Below are 24,210 nucleotides of genomic sequence, written 5' to 3'. Positions count from 1 at the left end.
CATAAGTTGGATTCTGGGAGGAAGAGGCAGATCCAAGTGGACTGACCCTGGAAGTGACATCACAGTTAGTAAAGTGTCAATCTTCCTTTCTGCAGGAGGGGAAAGAAAAGAGATAACGTTATTACACAGTGCCCCCTCATGTCTTGGCAGTAAATTACAATCACGCAAGCCTTTAGGTTAGGTTGTTCCCCAGGTGCAGGCATGTGACAATATATATGATTTGTTATGATCTGAATTTTGGATACAGAGGGACATATTTTTTTATTCAATCTAGAAGATCCTAAAAGACACATCCAGTGAAAACATTGTATTAGTAATAGTTTACAGACTAGAGTGAAGTTCTTACTAGCATGTGCTAATCTAATAACATGTTGCCTCTCTTCGGCACGATAATTAGTGAGTATTACTACCTTACATTAAAACGTTTGTCATCTTTATCTGAAATAACTACTTTACCTCAACATTAGAAGAATAATAGAATGTAAAATATGTATATACACACATATCACCATGTTTGTTTTGGACTTAATAAAAATACATTATTGTTATTGTGATAACGCTGTCTTATTTTCTGCTTTTATTAGATAGTTGCTGTCATTTTGTTACTGTTTCTGTGTGGTCATGGCCATGTTTATTATGGTTGCTATGCCTTTTGCAGGTCATGTAACACAGTGGTGAAATGATGTATTTAATCATTATTCGTAACCTATATAAGATGGAGGCATTCAGCTTCTGACATGTATGTTGGATTTAAAACAGAAAATCTTTTATAGCATTAATTAGGGGAAAATAAAATTTTGTTTGTGTTTTGAACTTCTTTTATCCTGGGGTTGCAGCCCATTGCAGGATATTCATAAATAGGTCTTATTTAGAGTTTCCATTTATTTCATCATGTTTGGGTCATTAGAGGACTACTGGAAAGTCTACACAGGCACAGTTAACCCCAAACCTGTTGTAAGGCAGCACCACCATTCCAACTCTATTTATTATTATTAGGTATCCCATATGGGATTGGTTCCTACATTGAGCCTGATACTTCCAAATGGCTCTCCACTTCCAGGCAACTCTGCAATGGAATATATAGATTCTGAAGGTGAATGTATTGATTTATAATTATTATTCTACATTCACTGTATGACAGTAAACTTAAATATCCTCCTGCAGCCCCCTTTTCACTTTTCTTTAATCTTACACGGAATAAGCATCTTATGAAACTACAACTTGCACTGCACATTTCTATATTTATCCTCAAATGGTATGTGTAGGTGTATCATTCTTGATAATGCTGTTACATGAAATGTGATAGACATTTAGGTAAAAGTCCAAGTACTGATTGTGTCCAAATGGTTAAATCAGTATCACAATTCATACATTTTACAAATATTCCTACTTCCATCCATCCATCCATTTTCCAACCCGCTGAATCTGAACACAGGGTCACGGGGGTCTGCTGGAGCCAATCCCAGCCAACACAGGGCACAAGGCAGGAACCAATCCTGGGCAGGGTGCCAACCCACCGCAGGACACACACAAACACACCCACACACCAAGCACACACTAGGTCCAATTTAGAATCACCAATCCACCTAACCTGCTTGTCTTTGGACTGTGGGAGGAAACCGGAGCGCCCGGAGGAAACCCACGCAGACACGGGGAGAACATGCAAACTCCACGCAGGGAGGACCCAGGAAACGAACCCGGGTCTCCTAACTGCGAGGCAGCAGCGCTACCACTGCGCCACCGTGCCGCCCGATATTCCTACTTTTTAATGTCTATTTTGCACTGTGCCAAACAACAGAGGGCTTGTGATCTCTACATGTCAAATGCATGATCATGCTGTTCTGTTTGATGAGATCATTAGAAGAAACAAGACTGCAGGCAATTTTAAAGAAAGCCGCCCTGTAATGCACAGTACCATGGTGTTTTCATACCAATACACTGCTAATCAGATTTAAGGAAAATTATTTAGTCCCCAGAGTTACTGTACTTTACATGTTTCTTTTACAAAATGCTCCTGCTGTGTGGAAGCCCTCTCTCCATTTCATGTAACTAGCATTAAGGCCCTTCTTGTGTAATGCACTGAGTAATGAAACAATCATTAGGGGGTGTAAAAGTCATTTAGCAGTTAAAACCTTTGAAGACTTTGATGCAAGAATAATGAACAAGACAAAAAAGCTAAGCAGCCACATGCTAGCTTCTGAATTGAATTGTCCTTTTTTTTATATAAAGAAGAGAAAGACACATACTGTAGCTCCATGGAGTTTTTAATTTGATAACATAGGCCTTTGGCACAGCATAGTGGAAAGCTGTGTGATTCATGTAAAGGTACCATGTGTCTTCTTGTTGTTATCTATACCAACAATTGTTTCTTTGCATGTGTTGGAGACCACATTGTCTTATTAACAAACTAAAAATATCACAGCCAAATTTCACAGTGGTTTGTTCCATGCCAAAATTAATGTGTGTTGGCTGATGAGATTGTGGATTGAGGCGGGCTAAAAAAAATTCTCTTAGCAAATCACATCCTACCTGGAATAAAACTACTTATGCAAAAGTGTTATCTATATCAGGGACGTCCATGTGTCTGCATGAACCACAGATTAATTGCTGTTTAATACACCATTGCAACAAGTAACATTAGAGCATTCTCAATTTACCATTGCATGAGTTTCCCAAAGCAGATTTTTTCAGTTACAGGGAGCCAGCCCCTGACAGGACTACACTTAAATCACAGGGCCACACACACAAACCTGCAAGACCGATTTGGCCATTTGCTATGTAATTGTACATTCACTGTATTTGAGATGTGGGATGTACTGATGTGGTGAACTTTATACATCCAGGACCTGAAATGGAGACACTTTTCTGGGGCTGACTGCTGTGCTACTGTGCTGCCCTCCTGAATAAAATCGAAATATATAATGTGTCATGGGCCATCAAAATAGAGATTTGTTGCTGACAGCGCTGACTTGGATGAACTATTTCTTATTGGAACTGTTTGGGGATTTCTCAAGCTAACTCAGTATGAGTCAGGGCGGGTATGTGCATGACTGTGCCTTGTGATAAGCCAGCACCCCTGTGACTCCCATATTGTGCTTGATGCTGCCAGGATAGGCACCAGCTTCTCATGACCCTGAAATGGATAAGTAAGACAATGAATGGATGGGAGAGCTGTGCAGTACTCTTTATATATGACATCATTTGCTGTCCAATTTATTTGTTAGGTGTTTTGTCTATGTAGAGTGATATATTACTCTCCTTTCCCCTTTTGTATTATTAATGTGTAGCCTTTGTCAGAATGCCTCAAATTTCATAGATTTACCACTGTTTATAAGGTATTGTACCTTATAACTTCACCCCACCTTTTCCTCTACATTTATAACCTCAGGCAATTAGGTGTAGTAAAAGACGAGTTAAATTACTTTTTAAATAATGTATTATTGATAATATTCATAAATAATAACAATATGCAAAGTGCATTTGAATATTGGCAACCATATAACCTGATAAATGGTGATGTATAGTTTCGGGCAACACAGAGACATGTTAGTTACTTAAAATGTCTCTAGTTAAGTCCTCATTTTTGGTCAGCTTTCTTCAGAACAGGCCGTATGCCTGTCTCAATATGGCTGCCGAAGTGTGCTCTCCATTGTGTTTTCCTTTTCAGTTCATGGTCTGTGAGATGGTCTTTCATCAGTTGGACAGAGAGAGAAAGAGGGGTAAAGCAAGCAAATGTATAGATTTTCTGTCCAACTCCGACAGCCAATAGGGGGTCATGGTACTTAAAGGCTTCTGATACAAGCCAATTCCAAACACCCATACTTCAGACTAATGGGGCAGAGAACACCTTCACACCTGCCCCCAAAGCCATTTGTTGAGCTGAAGTTTGCCAGCTAGGCAGTCTGGCTTTCCTGTGGGGGTTGATTGAGAGAGTTCTGCCGAGAAACACTTGCCAAACTTGCTAGAGGCACTTCCCCCAACCCTGTCGTAAAATTTAAAAAGGACTGGTTCTTAAAAGGGGTTCTTACCCATCTAACCACTGCTGTTCTTATCAATGATATGCATTAGTGTTATAAGTTACCAATAAAGACATAGAAAATATTTATCAACTTATATGCAAAATTTCACACAACAGTAGGTTTCCTATCATTCCAAACATTTTCATCTGCATATAAACCAACTTCCCAAATAACCTCATCAGAGCCATCTAATCACAAATTCAGTCACCCAGTTTATGATAAGTGTGTCTAAATTCATTCTTGTACCTACATGGAGATTTAATTGTTGTGTCTTTTTATCTTTTTATCTGTGTTTTGTTACATGGAATCTTTTTCTTCTATTTCCTATGTAGTACCATATCTCCTGCAAAACACATTTTTACAGTGACTGTAACTATTAACCATTATGTCTCTTTATATAAAAACGCAAACATTTTGATCCACAAAAATTTGTGATCATGTGGATTTTAGTTGTGAATAAAATGTTGATTTGGTAATCCAGCCAGCTGTTATCTTCTATTGTTTTAGCAATCCTCATAAGTTATCCCTCTTTCTTTTCTTCACTTGAAAAATTAATTTTGCCATTCCCCATTGTGTCTGGGTTTCTTTAGACTCTGTTAGAGTTAAATGGTTTAAATCTTCCAGCCACCTGTAAACATCGGCCTGGATTAATAATTGAAGTCTTCTGTCTGTAATTTTAATGTAGCCTGAAGCGCATGTGATACAATAAATATGACCTGACAGTTCAAAAACAACGTAGCCACAGGGAATTTAAGTAAATTACACTCATGCCCCTCATTTGTTCACTGAAAACTGTAGTGCAAGCAACTTAGTGCTTGAGGCTTATTTATGGCTGAATCTCCATGGGCCTTTTATGGAATTGCCCTTTAGTTGGCATGATTTAAAAATGTCATCGTTCAGCCAGAAGATAGAAGAACATGCTCCTCACTCTTTAAAGTGTCCTATTTCTATTTTAATAAGAGCCTATCCTGCCAACTGTGGTGCTGAATTTATGGTGCCTTTGGTTATGTAAATATTCCAATTAGGAGTGATAATGGCTGACGTCTTTATATGTGTGAAGAAGGAAGCAGGGCAGACATATAGTGCTGGCTAAAAACACTGAGTTCAGTGTGCTTCAGTTTCCAACTCTTCCTCAATTTGCAACCTTCGGCAAGTCACTTAACCTGTCTGAGATCCAAATGTTAAAAAAAGGAAAAAAACTTTTAAAGTATCCTGAACTTGTAAGTCACCTTGACCAAAGGCATTGGCCTAATGTGAAAAAATGTGAACGATCAGCCTAAGAAAATGGCCTCGGAATGTCTCTGAGAAATGATTCATTGACTCAGTGGGTTGCTCAAGCTTTTTAAGGATTAGCCCAATTTTATAAGCAGTCTTTATATACTACTGTTAGCAGTATGCACCATCATTAGGGCACATGCACTTTACAGAGCTATCAATATCACAATACAATATCATATTTAACAGTTAAACAGAACAATGCATGTTGTTAGACCCTTTGTATGATTTCTTGTTCTAAGTTAGTTCCTAGACATATTTAATATCTAGCTTCTAAAATGTATCTGAAACACATGTTTGATTAACACAACAGTTTCTAACTTCACTTACTTTGTGGTTTTCCTTTCAGAAAAAAATGTATCACATTGAATATGTAAATATGAACCTGATTAACTATAGAGTGCCAGACAAATATGTTTAAGACCCAACTTAGGGCACTATACTTACTCTGGGCATACTCCTACATTCATTTGTATCAACCCAATTTAGAGTCAACAGAGAGTTTTACATTGTGACTTAATACTGTGGAAGAACATTAACATGAATTATGCATAATTAGAAGCCAATCCTTCCCAAGAACAGAACATAATTCATTTTTAGTGTTTTCATTCTGCCACATCAGCCCAATCTTCTATTGTAGATTTTTTTTTCTTCAGCAGCAGCAGTAATTGCCATCTAATTAAAAACTGCAGGGAAACAAAAACGTTCAGCTGCTATAGCCCTCCAGGACCAAACCAGAGCACCCTTCTCTAGACTATACTGCAAGTCATCTCTGTTTTAAGCATATGTGTTCCATTTTTCTTCTTTTAATAGGTACCCCTCTGCTTTATCTTTAATTTGGATCAGCAGTAGGTGGAGTGGTTGTGGTTTTATGTGTACATGGGTTAAATGAATAGTTTTCATAATTTGAGGGTTTAGGCTTATCTTTTGGGGGTTTTGAAAGTTTTTTCATCATGATCATTTGTTTTATACTTATTATTATACTTGTTGTCACCTTTGCAACAGTGCTTGGTTTCTCGTGCACTCATACGTTATTTTGTTTTTGTTGTGGAGGCAATGCTGTTGTTTGTTACAGTAAACACTAGAACATTAGAAACATTTCAATGAGAACAGGTCACTCAACCCAACAAAGTTTGCCAGCCCTGTCCACTTAATTCCTTTTGCCGCAGCCCAGTGCCCAGAAACTTAAATGTCTATAAGTATAAGCCCAAAACTGGGCTCAGCGTTTAAACTGAAATGCTCATAATGTTCTTTAAGGAAGATAGAGAATCTGTAAAACACGTTGTCCAAATGACAAACAAAAATAAAGTGTTTTTATATTTAAGCTTTTATTAAAGCATTCAAAAAAGAGCGCATCCAAGAGTTCCACAAACAGTATCTTAATTTTAGTTAAAACCAAAGAATCCAATAAGCAAAGCACAAAATCAAAAAGCAAGAATACAATGCTGAAACTGAAGTAAGGTCTTCAGCTTCCCTTTTTATGCAGCTAGGCAGATAACAACTAAACTACTATTAATGCAGCACACAATTACAAAATAATTAATCAACATCACAGTATTACGTATTCAGCCCGTAACCCTGTTATGGATAAACAGGTTAAAAAAATGGATGAATGGATATTACATAGACATAAATAAGACACAATGAAATCAAAAAACCTCCAAAATAACATCAAGTCGAGTTCTCAAGCTGCCTCTGCCAATACTATCCATGGAATTGTCTGATATCAGCTGCGTATATTATTGTGCCACTGGAGACAAAAGATAGTCACTGTCCTTGATATGTTATTTGGGTTTATTGCAGAAAAGACTTAGGGCCTGTTTGATCAGTACGTTGACCTTTTTGACTGTGAATCTTCTTTTTTCTGTCCTGAACTTGTACCAACCTCTGCCTCTGTCCAATCTGCTTCTGTTTGCTCCTTTTAAAACTTAATTGAAGTGCCATTACAACAACAGTAATGCCTACATCTCAAGTACTTCTACATGAATATGAATATTTCAGTAAATGAAACACAAAAGTAATACTTTAAATATACTGCTTTATTTTCTTTATTGCTTTTTGGCATAATTCCCACAAAGCTCTATGCACATCTGCCAGTAATGAATATGTTTTGTGAAGTCATTGTGGAAGAACACTACACTTTGATTCCGAAACAAATTTCTGACAGTCCTTTTCACTTGTCCATCTGAAGCATGCTGATGTTCATAGAAATAATATAACATAATAATAATCCCAAAACCACTTAATCCAGTTCAAGTTTACAAGAAGGCCATTGTATATCCAGGTTCTAGCATGTTATATAGGAATCATCCACATCTGGACTATATAATGAATAGGATGATGAAATCTAGTTGCTCAGTTGCCTCCATTGTAGTTGGCAAAGTAAATGGCTTAGTGTTGTGTGTTGCCTCAGACCTTCCTTAATCATTATTTGAAATGTTTTTTTGTGTTACAATGTATCAAACTGCAAACAAGTTACATAAATTGGCAAATTTCAATTGAAAACATCCTTCCAGCAATGAAAGGCTGAATCATAGGATGCTGTTAAAAAATCACACAAAGTAGTGTTCAGCACATACTTTCCTTTTTACATAAAATAACTTGCCTAGCAGCCACAGAACATGTTATGAAATTTCCTGTAACAGTGCTGCCTTCTCTTGACAGTTCATGTTGATAGAGGGTTTATTTTTCATTGACCCTTCATGCTGTCTTGTTGTTATTCTTATACAATTCCTAAGATTCTTTCTTCACTCAGCACTATATTGTTAGGATGTGGAGAAAGAGCAAGTCATAAACCCGGGATGCTTTCTCTCTTGTGTGATTGCAGTCTCCAACATTTGCACAGATTCAGCCCTTAGCACTAATAAACAGTAATAAACAATTTAAGATGTAAGAATCAACAATAATAAGAGGGGATGTTTTGTGCAAGAAGTACCTTTTCTAATAAGAGATGAGACAGAATGTCTAAGCTAACTCCTTTGACACTCAAACCCTAAAATCTATTAAGGAAGGATATGGCACCAAAGGATACATGGGATTTAAAAAAAAATGTTTCAGATTCAGAATTCATTTTATTGGTCAGGTACACAAATGTGTACTAGGAATTTATCTTAGTAGTATTGATGCAACATACAAGGTCAGCTTAGAATACAAAAGATAAATAAAAGTCAACACTTAATATAAACAGATAAAATAGGATACAATATTTAAAAAGTCAAGGTAGTCTAGAGTGCAGATATACACAGACTCTGAATAGAAACTCAGACCTGGTTAGACAGAATAACTGCATATGGGGAAAAAAAACCTGTTTAGGTGACATGTTCATTTAGCTTTCACCTCTCAAAGGTGTTGGCTGGATGGAAGTCTTTGGAATATGTGTTGTCATGGTTAAGGTGGATCAGCAATGATCTTTGTGGCCTGCTTACTTACCCTGAACTCACATAGGACTTGAATGGATGGTAGGTTAGTCTTTTTTTTTTTTTTTTTAATTCTTTATTGATTTTATTGTAATCACGCAACATTCCATACAAATAGATCAATTTTACAAGAATAGGATTGAAAACAAATCAACTCCCACCCCTGAGAAAGAGAGCATGGGCAGCAGAATAAAACTTAAACCCAGTAAAAAATAAGCAAATAGATAAATTAATAAGTGAATATAGATAAATGGAGAAGAAAAAGAAAATAGGGAGAGACTCTGCTTCCTAGGTGCTTTAAAAGCTTATTCTAAAATGTTATTGATTAGATCCTGCCATGTTTTGAAAAATTTCTGCACAGATCCTCTAAGTGAGAATTTTATTTTTTCCAATATCAAATAATATATAACATCAGTTACCCACTGACTTAAAAGGGGAGAGTTAGGATTCTTCCAGTTGAGCAAGATAAGTCTACGTGCCAATAGTGAAGTAAAGGCGATCACAGTTTGTTTGTCCTTCTCCACCTGCAAGCCCATCTTCAAGTACACCAAACACAGCTGTTAGTGGATTAGGAGGGATTGTGACATCAAGGCTGTCTGAGAGGCATTTAAAAATCTTGGTCCAAAATTATGTTAATTTGGTGCAGGCCCAAAACATGTGACCCAGTGAGGCTGGAACTTGATTGCAACGTTCGCAGGTTGGATCTTGCCCTGGATATATTTTGGACAATTTTAAGTGAGACAGATGTGCACGATATATAATGTTTAGTTGAATAATTGTATGCTTTGCACATATGGAGCTCGAGTGAATTCTCTGCATTGCTACCTCTAGTCTTTAACAGGCACTGATGATGCACTGCACATTGACCTTAGCCTGAGCAGTGGCAGCACCAAACCAGATGAGACCAGAATGGACTTGATGATGACTGTGTGGAGATGGACCAGTATTGCTTGGGGGAAATTAAATTTCCTTAGCTTCTGCAAAAAGAACATTCTCTGATGGGCTCTATTGATAATACATGTGATGTTTTCATCCCACTTAACCTTTTGCCGCAGCCCAGTGCCCAGAAGCTTAAATGCCAGATATAAGCCCCAAACTGGGCTCAGCGTTTAAACTGAATGGCTCAATAATGTTCGTTAAGGAAGACAGAAAATCTCTAAAACGTTTTCCAAAAGACAAACAAAAACGAAGTGTTTTTATATTTAAGCTTTTATTAAAGCATTCAAAAAAGACTGCATTCAAGAGTTCCACAAACTAGTAAACAGTATCTTAATTTGAGTTAAAACCAAAGAATCCAATAAACAAAGCGCAAAATCAAAAAGCAAGAATGCAATGCTGAAATTGAAGTAAGGACTTCAGCTTCCCTTGTTATGCAGCTGGGCAGATATTAACTAAAACTACTATTAATGTAGTACACAATTACAAAATAATTAATCAACATCACAATATTGCATATTCACCCCCGTGACTCTGGAATGGATAAGCAGGTTAAGAAAATGGATGAAAAGATATTACATAGACATAAATAAGACAAAATTAAATCAAAAACAGAATTTATAACATCCATCCATCCATTATCCAACCCGCTATATACTAACGACAGGGTCATGGGGGTCTTCTGGAGCCAATCCCAGCCAACACAGGGCGCAAGGCAGGAAACAAACCCCGGGCAGAGCGCCAGCCCACCGCAGAGAATTTATAACAGAATATACAAAATAATACTTAAAACACAACAAAAATTTTAAAATACTAGACAACATACTTGGATGAGATCTTGGCTGAAACATCCTCTGAGTTTCAAGTATCATAATCTGGGTTTATGAACTCCCAGAACATATTTTTGTGTATTTTATGTTTGTACTTTTTCTTTTGTAAAGTTTTAAAATATTTTATCATAATTCTGGCAGCGCCATTTTGTTTCTTTTGGTGGTACAGTTTATTGTATTGATTATTGTGTAGCCCACATCCGTATGTTTACCATTTCTATGCCTATTACAGATAACGTGATGCAGAATTTATGTGACATGTTTTAAAACTTCACCCTGCCTTTGTAAGATAGAGATGGAGGTGAACAATGGATTCACTATAAAATACAAGCAACGTTTTCAAGAATATACTGTATTGGGCTAATTTAAACAAGTTAATATCGGATCCTTTACCTTGCCTTTTTCTCATGATGTTCGCACTTGCTTTTTGTATTTGACAACTGATATTTTGACTTTGTCCAGTATTCAGATTCCAACCTGTTTCTCATTTCACCTCTGCCTTCTCCCATTAGTGTTTTTATCTCATGATCTACTTAGTTCAACCTTTGCCAGTAGGTAACCTTTCAAAGATCACAACATATTATCTTCAATGTCATCCTGTTCTAGCTCCCCAGGCATAGTTTAAGTAAACATTGCCGTGAGACCTCTAAAATAAATTTCTTATTGCTCCACCCATTAAGGAAGGACAGACTACGTTGTAGTTTATAAAGCAATATGACCTGCCCTGGATTGGTTCCCTGCCTTGCGCCCTGTGTTGGCTGGGATTGGCTCCAGCAGACCCCCATGACCCTGTGTGCGGATTCAGCGGGTTGGACAATGGATGGATGGATGGATGGATGGATGGATGGATGGACTTGTTACAAGTTGGTTTTATTCTCAGGCAACTGGCTAATCATGGAGCAGAGAAATTGAAACATACTGCATGTTGATTGGATATTCTAATAAGACTTTCAGTGTACTCTGTACATGCAGCAATACTATTACTACTATGACTACTACTACTAATATTAATAATAATAATAATAATAAATTAGTTTTTCCAACTAGCTAAATAGCTAAGTAGCTTTCAGCCCAAAGTTTAGCCTTATCAGTACTGTTCAAGTCAATCTGGTCTGTCCGAAAGCCCTTCCAAATGTTTTTATCTACATATATTATGAAAGTGAAGTAATATTTGAAGGAAAAAAATTACAAGCACAAAAATCATATATTTATTTGTACACAAGCCAAGACTTACAATACTCTGCTGAAGCCTGTTAGGCCAAGACATGTTAAAGGTCTTTTATTGCAGCCTTTTAAGTCATACTGAAGCTGCCTACTGATGTTGTCACTCCCCATATTGGTAATAATAGACAGAAACGGTATTGTAGCCATTCTGAAACACAGAAGGAGGTGTACGAAACCATACAGACAATATATATTTCAACTGATTTCAGTGTATTTTGCGTTTCAGCACAGTATTTTTTGCTAGTGCCTCTGTCACCACAATATGCAGTGAAAGTACAGTTCATAGCAAAACAACACAGCAGACACACATTACTAAATAGAATAATGACAAATAAACAAGCAAGTACCATTTCAAATTAAAAATCTATAATAAACATCAGATATAAATACCCAACTTCTATTTGAAATAAAAATGTTCCTCTGTACCATGGGTAAAGTGGATTTAGGTTGTGTGTGGCTGGAAGTATAACAGTAATGTAAAGTCAAAGAATGTATGATTTTATGTATTTATCTCATTCAAACAAAGCAAGGTAAACTTAAGTATCTATAAACTGCTAAGACACTAAAATGGATATTTATCCATCAGTTCTCCTCAGTCCACTTAGTTCTATTAGAGCTTAATGGGTTCCTTTAATTTGTCTTGAAATAAAGCTGTAATATTACAGATGATAAATCCTTATTTTACTTTGGGTTTCGACACTCAGCATGTCTCCCCTGCAGCTCCTGTAATTCGTCTAGTAGGGCTTGGACTTAGTGATTACCTTTTCCGGTATATTTTCATATACAGTTTTTGGGTGAATCTCACAAGAGTCCTCAATTCTTTTTTTCTAAATAATTCCTAACATTAAGACACTTCATTCAGTGAAGCAACAAGAAGAAAGATACGCAATGCAAAATAAATAACCTATTACTTTAAACATTTATTTGCCTAGCCCCAGTTTGATAAAAGTGATCTTCTTAAAGATTTGCAGCAATAGCTAAAAACAACAGGACCTAAGTTATATAAGACAATGAAGTTTTAGGTGAGAGAACTGGACATACTTGTAAATTGTTATGCAGCAATTGTCATAATGTTAGTCAATATCCTATTCTGTATAACTGAATTTTCTGTTCAGTGCATATGCAATACTTGCTGCCCTAGAAAACCAAACAGTATAATTGAAGACCTCAGCCATCCTGCACAGCTGCATTTCTCACAAAAAGGTACAGTCAATTCTAAGAACACATATTTTAACATAACATAGTGTGTAAAAATATATATAATACGTGCAAATATATATTGTATATCATTTATATATATATATATATATATATATATATATATATATATATATATATATATATTCTATAGTATGTGTGCTTCATTTATTTACTGTATTTGTATTGTATAATTGTTGTCTGAGGAAACATGCAAATAAGAATTTTATTGTACTGAGTGCACATGTCAATAAACTTGATTTGAATTGATTTTTCTGTGAACTGGCAAGGAGCTGCAAATCCTTCCAAACAATCAGCAAATCATTCTATGTTTTATATACATATTATCCTCCACATAGAGTACTATACACAGAAACTTTTAACATAACAATTAAAATGGTATATCTACAGTGTTAGGAAAATAACTGTCACTTGAGTGTTTTTAAGATCAGCTTCACACATGTTCACTAGGAGCTTTACAGAGCATTTTGATAGAAGGAAGTCCTCAATAATAGAATAATATGGAATGCCATTTGTACCAAAATTAAAAAAATAAAAGGGCAATTATAAAATAAATAACCCCATATACAGTATATACACATACAATCATGTAGATTTGGGGCACCCGTAGGCAAAAACCCCATATGATATAAAGAAAATGTTAAAAGAGAAAAGTCGTTGTTGACTCAAGTCTCCAAAACAGACTGCTTCATAATGGCAGAGCTTCCAGAAATAAGGATTTCTGGCAGGAATGGGTGACTCCAGGCTGGCAGACAATAGAAGTGACATCAAGGATGATAAAGTTGTTAGTCTTCCGGCCTACAGAGAGAGAGGAAGATATAAGGTATCAGTTAACAGCGCCCTGTTGTGTTCTGGTGGGAAATTACCATCATCTGACCCTTTAATACTAGAATCCCTGAAACCTATGATAAAGTCGTAATGCCGGGCCACCCTAAATTCCTTCGCACCTCCTCATCAGCGTCTTTGTCTTGCAAATGTATCGATCGGCACTGGCAGCAGGCAGCCTGCTCACTCATCCTCCCACCAGTGTAGCTGAAGTCAACTCAGATGCTGAAGTCTCTTTATCTGGCAGTGAGGTGTTTGAAATTGTATAGGTTGAATAATATATTGTTATTTGGAATATATACATTTCATGTGTGTTCCATGTCTACAGCGATCTGGGTAGATGTAGGATGACAGTAAATGAGAGGCAAGAAATGTTGAGCATATAACTAAAACAGAAAATTTTTCATCTTACTGTAATAATGACAAAATACCGAAGTGAAGTGTATAATGTGTGAAAACTGAAGTCCAAATATCAAATAAACACTTTCACAAAAGGTATAACAAAACAAATGTGCTTTTATTCAGGAACATAACCAAAGAAAAATAAATCATTCAATTTGCATGGCGCTGTCATTTAGTAAAAGCCCAAGTCCAAATATCAATCAACACCAAACTGACATGTCTGCTCAGCTGGTGTAGAGGTAAGAACTGCTGCCTCATAATCAAGAGGTTGTGGGTTTGAGCCCGGATTCTCCCCATTTTGAGTAGTAAGCTGCTATTATTATTACTGTTATATTAGTACTAGGGCGTTGTACCGTGTTAGCCATTATGAATGTAGTGAGAAGTCAAGTAAAATGACACCTTTTATTGGCTAACTAAAAAAATATTCAAGCTTTCGAGGAAAAGGGGCCTGAGTTGCCTCGAAAGCTTGCATATTATAATCTTTTTTAGTTGGCCAATAAAAGGTGTCATTTTACTTGACTTCTCACTACTATTATATGATAAAAACATAAATTTGATTTCAGTCTGTAACACCCACTGTAAATTTTTACTACTTGTAAAAGTTAGTGTTTTTTTTTATTCAGTTTTATTCTCTCAGTCACGTTCACAAACGCCCCATTCTGAAACTGTTAGTTTTCAATAAAGACGTGGTACAATGAACTTGCCTCTCCCTCTCTGAGTTGATGCCATTTTTCTTCTTTCTGACAACAAGGACTGATTGCAGATTTGCTGCAATCTCGGACATCTGGCAACGTTTTGTTGAGAAATGTGTTTTGAGTTACATCCCAAGGCAACATATTACTGTTGATGATGACTGTTCGAATCCCGTAAATGCCAAAAGGGACTCTGCTCTGTTGGGCCCTTAAGCAAGGCCCTTAACCTGCAATTGCTGTGCGCTTTGAGTAGTGAGAAAAGCGCTATATAAATGCAAAGAATTATTATGAATTATTACTGCTTCCAACCAAGGTCAGTTGTCCTTTCTTGAAATATATCTCAACCAAGCCTGACAAATTTCGCATAAAGTTTTGGATTGTGGCAGATTTGAAGACAAAGTGCATGTGCAATGCCACTCTTTATTTAGGAAAAGATCTCAGTCATCCCACGGGAGAAAGACTTTCCGAGACTGTGGTCATAAAGTTCATGGAGCCGTTTCTGGACAAAGACAGAATCGTAACAACAAAAATCCTCAACATCACCATCAGAGAGTAATGGAAGTAGTACCAGGGACCTGCACTTTCAAAGCCCAGATTTCTGTCATCAAGGCTTATAAACTGGCCACTGTTTCTTGTTGCTCCATCTTTCAGCAACGTTGAAAATAATCCTGCTGACTAAGCCACTGTCAAAACACAGACAAAACAATGAAGATTTGGGGTACCCGTAGACATTTTTTTATATATATATATATATATATATATATATATACTAGCCATGTGCGCACAACTACGTTGCGCGTGTTAAAGTTGTCTGTGAAGGGCTGCCTGTTTAAACGCGGCTGCCAGTCGTGAACTGGGCCCTTCGTCGCACAGCATTATGATTTTTTATAAGGGAAACAAAATTACAAAACAAAACCCTTGGACATTGATTCGATAGGAACGGCCTACTCGGAATCACTGTCCAAATAGTAATTATGTGGTGGTGGTGGAGCATTTCTGCTTCTCTCCGTTCACAGTCCGTCTCATTTTCACGACGCTGTCGTTTCCTCTCACGATCTCTTCTCAACCTTTCTCCAATCTCACAGGTTGCTTTGTGGCAATCCAAAGAGTAAGGAAGAACCAATGCTTCTTTCTTGAACTCCAAACGCCGACTGATGGAAAATCACAGAAGTGTGTCCGACTTATACACTCTGACTGCCGACTCCAAGAAGCGGGTGAACATTCGATTTGGACGAAGTGCTGCCAACGACGGTCAATAGAAACAGAAAAAACCACAGTCTCGACAATGAAGCAGGTGTCGACGCCAGATCTAAACACAAAGAGTGGTATCGACAGTGTTTGTAAAGAAAAGTAACAACCAAGGCAGTGTCAGGGGAGCATGAATTCACGGACAAACAAAGATAAAGATCCAAATGAAGATTATATATAAAGATAATTTAAAGCACAACAATTTGTTTAGTTTGAATGTCTGTGTTTTGAGGTGTGACTGGAATACTACAGTCTTCAGTACTATAAGCCTGGAGGAGATTCTTAATGCAATGCCTATGTTTTAGCTGTCTCTCTACTGCCATCTAGTGCTTCTTCTTCTAATTCATTCGCGGACAAACAAAGATCAAGATCCAAATGAAGATTATATATAGAGATTGTGAGCTATGGAGCTGATCGCACCCCCAGAGAATACAGACTCCCCTGGGAATACCCCTAAAAAGACATTGACAGACTACTTTCACATTCCTCCTGTCCTTTCTGGCCGGCTCTGTCGCATAATATGCCTCTCGCACGGTGCTCCGCCTTCTTAAAAAGCCTGTATGGGCTTCTTTCAGTTTGTTAAATTGATTGTTTGCTTCTCCTTATCTCTCTCTCAGACATTCTCTGCTCCTAGCAGAACTGTCATCTCTGACTTGTCATGGAGCACGTTTAAACTTTTAAAAAAAAACAAATGTTTGTTTGCAGTGCTTTGAATAAAGTTCCTTTTTTTCTACAACCTCCTGTGTCTCTGTGCAAATCTGTGACCCAAGCGTGACAAGTGGTACCAGAAGTGGTTGCACAGATGGATGCACAGTTGGAAGCCAAATATATTTTTCAAATCGCCCAGAATGTTCCGCTCCCTTACGATCCGGAGGATGATCCTCCTCCACCTCCGCAAAATGTTAGGCGAGTCGTTCCTCTGCCAACGCTCCCGGACAATGCTAAGAATGTGCTGACGAAGATGGGTCCGTCTGATGACCCAGAGATGTTTCTTTTGGCTTTTGAGCAAGTGGCGACTTTGTTAGGATGGGACAGATGTCATTGGGCTGTTATCGTCACCCCATTTTTATCTGGTGACGCCCTTCTGTCATTACGAAATGTACCTGCTGATAAGCTTGGCGATTATGTTTTTTTGAAGGAGCAAATTGTTTTGCATAAAACCACAACCTTTTTGTCTAAAGGTTTTGTACTTTACGACTGGAGACTGAATATGGACTGTTCCATCCGTGCACAAATACAAGATTTGATTCATAAAGTGCATTGCTGGTTTGAGGGAGATAAGATGGAGCGCATTGTGGAAAAGGTTGTTATGAACATAGTGCTATTCGGGATACCTGCACCTCTCCGAGATGAGTTTCTTCGTCACAATCTTGAATCACTGACGATTATATCTCAACGGTTGGAAGGCTCGCAGACCGCTTGGAAAAAAAGCGGTGGGTTCGGTGCACCTATGCTGTGTTACAACCTCCAAGGGACCGCCCAGGGCATTCTCGTCAACTTGACCGTGGACAACCGTCAGCAACTGATCATCGGATTTCGTCAGGAAGGCCTCCAGGGAACGCAGTTAGTGCAGTTACGAATGAGATGCCTGCTTCTGGAGGAAGGGGCCGTGGACGTCGCCGAGGATATTTCGGCAGTGGTGCTGAACGAAGATGTTTCCGGTGCAACCAACCCGGTCACTTGGTGAGAGATTGTCGCCTGTCTCCAGCTCAATCGATGGAAGTTGGCGCAGCGGAGGTTTGTTGCTCAAATATTCCGGATCCGTCGAAAAAGAAAGATGGCTTATTTTTCTCGGTAAAGTTCGGGGGCCACAAGCTGACAGCGTTGTTGGACTCAGGCAGTGACCTTTGTGTTGTCAGACGTGACTGTCTTGACGACAGATACCATAGTAATACTGAGACTGTAAAAATACGTTGTGTACATGGAGATGTTAAAGACTATGAGACATTACTTCTTCCTTTAACTTATAAGGGTCGTCACTTTAAAGTTTGGTCTGCTGTTTCTGACTCATGCCCTTGGCCTTTGCTGATAGACAGAAGAAATACCCTTTTTCCTAGACTAATGGCTGAACATCGGTCACCAGTCATCAATTCACCTGTTGAACTTAGTCAAGGGGAGGAAGAAGGAGAACTGGTGGCGATTGGGAAAAATCTAGAACCCCAATTAGATATTGAACCTGATCTCTCCAGTGAGTTTGAGGGAGACACCCCCCACAATTTCTCAGAATGGCAAGGCCGTTCCACATCCTCTCAGATTACAAATGCCTCCGAACCCAAACCGAGTACTAGCGAGCAGCCGGGTTTTGTGCGCTTGCAGCGTGCTGATGGCTCATTAGAATATGCATTTAAACAGGCTCACACTGCTAGTGACTCCTATTACCAAGAGCGCGATACCGGGAGCTTGAAAACGTCACACTTTCTAGAAAAAGACGGTTGTCTTTTCAGAGTGATTACAGACCATTTGATGGGGGAATTTATTGAGCAGCTAGTAGTACCTGAGGGGCATAGGGAAATTCTTTTACAGCTGGCCCACTCTCATATCTTGTTACGGCACCTTGGGGCTGATAAGACCAGAGAGCGGATATCAAAACGATTTTATTGGCTGAATTTCTAGACTTTCTTCTATTGCTGCGGAGCATCAACAACAAGAACAGGAAAAACAAAAACGTCTTTACGAGAGACACAGTCAGCTTCGCGAATTCAAACCCGACGATCATGTTTTAGTACTGGTACCGTCTGACCCGCACAAATTCCTAGTTAAATGGCAGGGCCCGGCAGTTATCGAGGAGCATATGGGACCAGCAAATTACAAAGTTAGAATACCAGGCCGGCGAAAACCATTCCAAATTTTACACATTAATCTTTTGAAGAAATGGCATGACCAACAAGGGGTTTACACTTCCTTGGCTGCTGTTTCTCAGACTGATGTTGTCATTGGTAACGATTTAACTGAGTCACAAAAGACAGAATTATTAACCTTGATTGAACAGAACACTGATGTTTTTTCAGACTTGCCAGGCGTCACTAATTTAGCAGAACATAAAATCATTACTGAACCCGGTGTCCGGGAACAGATGCGGCCGTTTCGAATCCCAGAAGCACGAAGAAATATTGTGCACGAAGAAGTCAAGAAGATGCTGGAGCTAGGTGTAATTCGAGAAAGTAAAAGTGACTGGTGTAGTCCGGTCGTGTTATTTCCCAAGCAAGATGGTTCGGTTCGCTTCTGTATCGATTTTAGGCGCTTGAATAAGGTTTCTAAATTTGATGCTTACCCAATGCCCCGAGTAGACGAGCTGTTGGAAACACTGGGTCAGGCGACCTATATCTCCATGCTGGACCTCACAAAGGGTTATTGGCAGGTGCCTCTAGAGACTGACAGTTGTGAGAAAACAGCATTTGCGACTCCTGATGGACTTTATGAATTTACAAGACTACCGTTTGGTCTTCATGGGGCCCCTCTAACATTTCAGCGTGTGATGGATCAGATACTGCGTCCACATTCTGAATATTCTGGGGCGTATCTTGATGATGTGGTGATTTTCAGCAATGATTGGCATTCGCATTTAGAACGTCTCCAGGCTGTCCTTGATAGCCTGAAACAAGCTGGATTGACTGCTAACCCTAAAAAATGTAAACTAGGTATGTCTGAGACTCATTATCTAGGTTACTCCATGGGCAGGGGTTTACTTCGTCCACAATTAAGAAAAATAGAAGAGGTGCTCGCTTACCCACATCCTAAAACGCAGAAACAGGTACGTGCTTTTCTGGGGCTAGCGGGTTACTACAGAAGATTCATCCCTGACTTCGCAAATAGGGCTGCTCCTCTCTCAGAGCTTACTAAAGGAAGAAAAAACCGACCTATTGTATGGACAGAACCTTGCGAACGTTCCTTCTCAGATTTAAAAAAAGCTTTGTCTTCTTATCCAGTGTTGCGAAATCCCGATTTTTCTAAAGATTTTATACTACAGACAGACGCAAGTGCATTCGGAGTAGGCGCAGTCTTGTCCCAGGTGTTTGATGGGGAAGAACACCCTATCACATACTTGAGTAGGAAATTACTCCCCAGAGAACGCAATTATTCAACTACTGAGAAAGAATGTTTGGCGATTAAATGGGCTATAGAAGCGCTATGTTATTACTTATGGGGACGAAAGTTCACATTAGTAACTGATCATGCTCCACTTCAATGGTTATATCGTCAAAAAGATACAAACTCCCGTCTCATGAGATGGTTCCTGGGCTTACAACCTTACAGTTTTATAGTCAGGCATCGACCTGGCTCTGAGCATATTAATGCTGATGTCCTGTCATGTCTGTTTGAACCTGGTCTGGAGGATCGCTTGATTCACGGAAGCGTGAATAAAGCTGAGGGAGGGGGTGTGAGCTACAGAGCTGATCACACCCCCAGAGAATACAGACGCCCCTGGGAATACCCCTAAAAAGACATTGACAGACTACCTTCACATTCCTCCTGTCCTTTCTGGCAGGCTCTGCCGCGTAATATACCTCTCGCGCGGTGCTTCGCCTTCTTAAAAAGCCTGAACGGGCTTCTTTCAGTTTGTTAAATTGATTGTTTGCTTCTCCTTATCTCTCTCTCAGACATTCTCTGCTCCTAGCGGAACTGACGTCTCTGACTTGTCATGGAGCACATTTAAACTTTTGAAAAAAGACAAATATTTGTTTGCAGTGCTTTGAATAAAGTTCCTTTTTTTCTACAACCTCCTGTGTCTCTGTGCAAATCTGTGACCCAAGCGTGACAAGATATATATATACAGTAGAAGCTCGGGTCAAGAACGTCTCGGAACACGTACAAATCGGGTTACAACCAAAAAGTTCGCCAAACTTTTGCATCTGTTCATGACCACACACTCGGGTGACAAACAAGCCAGTTTCCCTTCCCTTCCCTTCCGGTTCGTACGCGCCAATGATTTCCGCACGTGTTCAGTCTCTCCCTGTGCATTCACTGTGAACTCTTTGTGCTGTATTTTGGTTCCCTTCCGGTTTGTACGCGCTGGTGATTTACGCACGTCTTCAATCTCTCCCTGTATAGTACATTGTTCTCGGTCAGACGTGCATCGCACAGAGGGACTTTGTGATACAGCGGGTCCACAGCTCACTTCAAGAGGCCACTTTTACATAAATAATCACTGCACTACAGCTGCCACATCCTCTTCATAAATAGAAGCGAGAGGTGGCTAAAGGGAGGAAAAAGAAAAGAAAGATGGAGGTTGTGGAGTGAGGAAGTAAGCAGGAAGCAGTGTGGAAAGAACCAGTGTGAGCACGCGAGCGCGTGCTCGCGGGCAGGCAGCTGGACAGTGAGCCCAAGCAGGGGTGTTTGGCCGACACTCAGTGGGGCAGAAGGAAGCGGTAGCTCCAGCTGAGCGATCAAGGAGCTGGAGTGACCAGAAGAAGGGTGGCTGGCTGTGTAGCAGCGGGGGGTCACCAGTTAAAGAATGCACTGGGCTTGTTTTTAAAGAGACTGCTTCCAGCATTGTTTTAACCTCGTTGTATTTAATGAAGACTTCTTTTCTATTGGATTTTAACCTCTACTTCACTTCACTTCTGTTTTTATGGAATTATTTATTTATTGAAGGATTCTGAAAGCACTGCACTTTATTTAATTTGGACTTTGTTTTTGATTGTTGTTTTGTTGATTTTAATAAAAGCACTTGGCACTTTTTGCACCATCCCCTTGCTCCATTGTAGTGCCTCACTGTCTTGCTCATCGGTAACATTACCGACGGTGACGGGTTTAAGGGCTCCCGGAACCGAGATGAGAGCATGCAGCGAACCCGCATCATCACAGACTTTACCTCAAAACTGTAATCTCCTCTCCACCAGTTCCTCATGCCAGAATTCGACTCATGTAAGGTTAGTTTTCTTGGTTGTTTATGGTTAGTTTTTGTATAAATTAAGGATTTTTCAAATGTTCGTTTTTTTCCCTGTGCTTAAAACTCATTTAAAAAAAGTGTTTACAGCGAGTGGTTTGTAAGGCTATAGCGTGAATTCTTGCAATGTTAGTTTTCTCTGTTCAAGGTTTTCTCAGTGGTATTCAATGTTTTTTACATTTAGTTTACTATTACACTGTGCATTCTATGGTATAATTAACTATTTTTGTACTTAAAAATCTTTAAAAAAAATATATTTACATACAGTTTGTACGGTCCGGAACGGATTAATTGTATTTACATACAATCCTATGGGGAAAATTACTTTGGGTCACTACCAAATCAGGTTGCAAACAGAGTTTTGGAATGAATTACGATCATGACCCGAGGTTCCACTGTATATATATATATATATATATATATATATATATATATAAATGAGTCAATAAAATGTGAAAAAATGCATAATTAAATAATAATTATGAAATATAATTTCATTATGTTATTTTGGTTCAATAGAGCAATTACATTAAATTTTAATTATTACAGGTTTCATTTTAAAATCGTCTTAATTTTTAAGAGCTTTTTTCATTTAACAATGGGAATATCTAAATGGCACATTTCCACATAGCTCATTTAATGCCAGCTCTACTCATTTCAGAATGCCTCTTTTTGTGATGGGTTTCAGCACCTCTCATTTAAGACAAAGACTAACATGCTGAACTTCTTCCTATTGTTTAATCATTTGCTGTTGACTACTTTTGTCTGACTGTAGGCAGTATGCTACCAAAGATCTTTATTGCTATTTCTCTTATATTCCAACTAACCAAGACATGGATCCAGAGAAATTGATAATATATTGCAAATTCTTGAAAGGATAAGTGCTCTCTAAAATGTTGATGTTTATGAAACCTTATTTGGTAATTTAAGACTGATTTAGCACCCTGTTTGCACAAAAGGTGCCCATGAAGAAATCACAGAGACATGCATTAATATTGGATGTTTGTGTCTGGAACTTCCAAGGGACATGCCCTAGATGCCCTAGGACAGGCCCTAGATGAACTTATATAGTGCTTTATGGGTTTTTAACTACCAAAAATCTCTTGAGCATTTTGAAGCAAAATTATCCATCAGAGCATTTCCAATATATCATGTATTCGTCTTAAAGTAACAACATAATGAAGCAGCTGACAGATCACTCTCCAGATAGGAGGGGCTGAATGCATAAGTGACAGTAACCCATTAGATAAAGACATGAAGCCCAGAGAACATTCAAGAAGTCAGATCAAGACTTTCAGAGACAGGATATACTGAAACCCCATTGAGTATCTGTGGATTGTTTTTATGTAGATTGTGCAGAGAGTGAACTAGAGCCACAGTGAGAAGGAATGATCAGAGATGCTGGCATTGTTACTTTATGAAGATTGAGCAGCACAAGTTTAGCTATGTCTTGTTCTCAGTATGTGTTTCTTGTTTTAGGATGGCTTTCCTGAGGCATGTAAAAATGCAAAAGTATAAGTAGGATGTTAGAATTTTAAAGTACAGAAACTCAGTTTATTGTCTTTTAATAAATGCAGTCATTGCTTGATACGTTTTACAGTATATTAAATTATCTTTATATCCTTCATCAGCCTCTTAATACCTTGCATAGTGACTCTTAATGCCTCCGTGTTTTTGTAAGAGGAAGGACATTAAAGCTATTTAGTAGTTTACCACCAACAATCAGGTGAAAGTGATCAACAGCAACTTATTAACCAATAGGAATAGACTCTGTCTGTTGGCCTTGATAGTCAAGTGATGAAACCATCATGAAATAAACTATTAAGACATTAAAAGAAATTTTTAGAAGTGAGATGCTCAGAAAAGTCCAATCAATAAAGAAAAGTAAGGGCACTTTGGAATGATTACATTTAAGTAGCTGCTGAACCAGAGTAAAATGATGAAATTGTATTTTGTAATAATTTATGACAAAAATTGATTAATTTAATTATGTATGGTTTTCACAATTTTATGACTCATTTGTATATGAAACTGTACTTTTCCATATGATTATTTATTTCATAATTGTCTTTTTATTAATTTAATTTGAGCATAAATGATATTCCATAGAATAATACCAAAGAGCTCAAATGTGTACATAACAAAACAAGAGAATAAACACCATAAGGAAATGAGCACAGAGAGAACACAAAAGAACAAACTAAATGACAAAGAAAAATATTTGCTGCTTCTCTGTGC

The 24,210-nt window shown here is 38.3% G+C and overlaps 1 protein-coding gene across 2 annotated transcripts in view; it reads left to right on the top strand.

Annotated features, from left to right (window-relative positions):
- LOC114643509 (sodium/hydrogen exchanger 9) overlaps positions 1 to 24,210 on the top strand; it is a 518,850-nt gene that overhangs the window by 293,861 nt on the left and 200,779 nt on the right. The window lies entirely within an intron of this gene.

The sequence above is a fragment of the Erpetoichthys calabaricus genome, chromosome 2 (genome assembly GCF_900747795.2).
Source record: "Erpetoichthys calabaricus chromosome 2, fErpCal1.3, whole genome shotgun sequence".
NCBI lineage: Eukaryota > Metazoa > Chordata > Cladistia > Polypteriformes > Polypteridae > Erpetoichthys > Erpetoichthys calabaricus.
The sequence above is the reverse complement of the archived record's forward strand: the minus strand, read 5'-3'. Positions and strand labels throughout refer to the sequence as shown.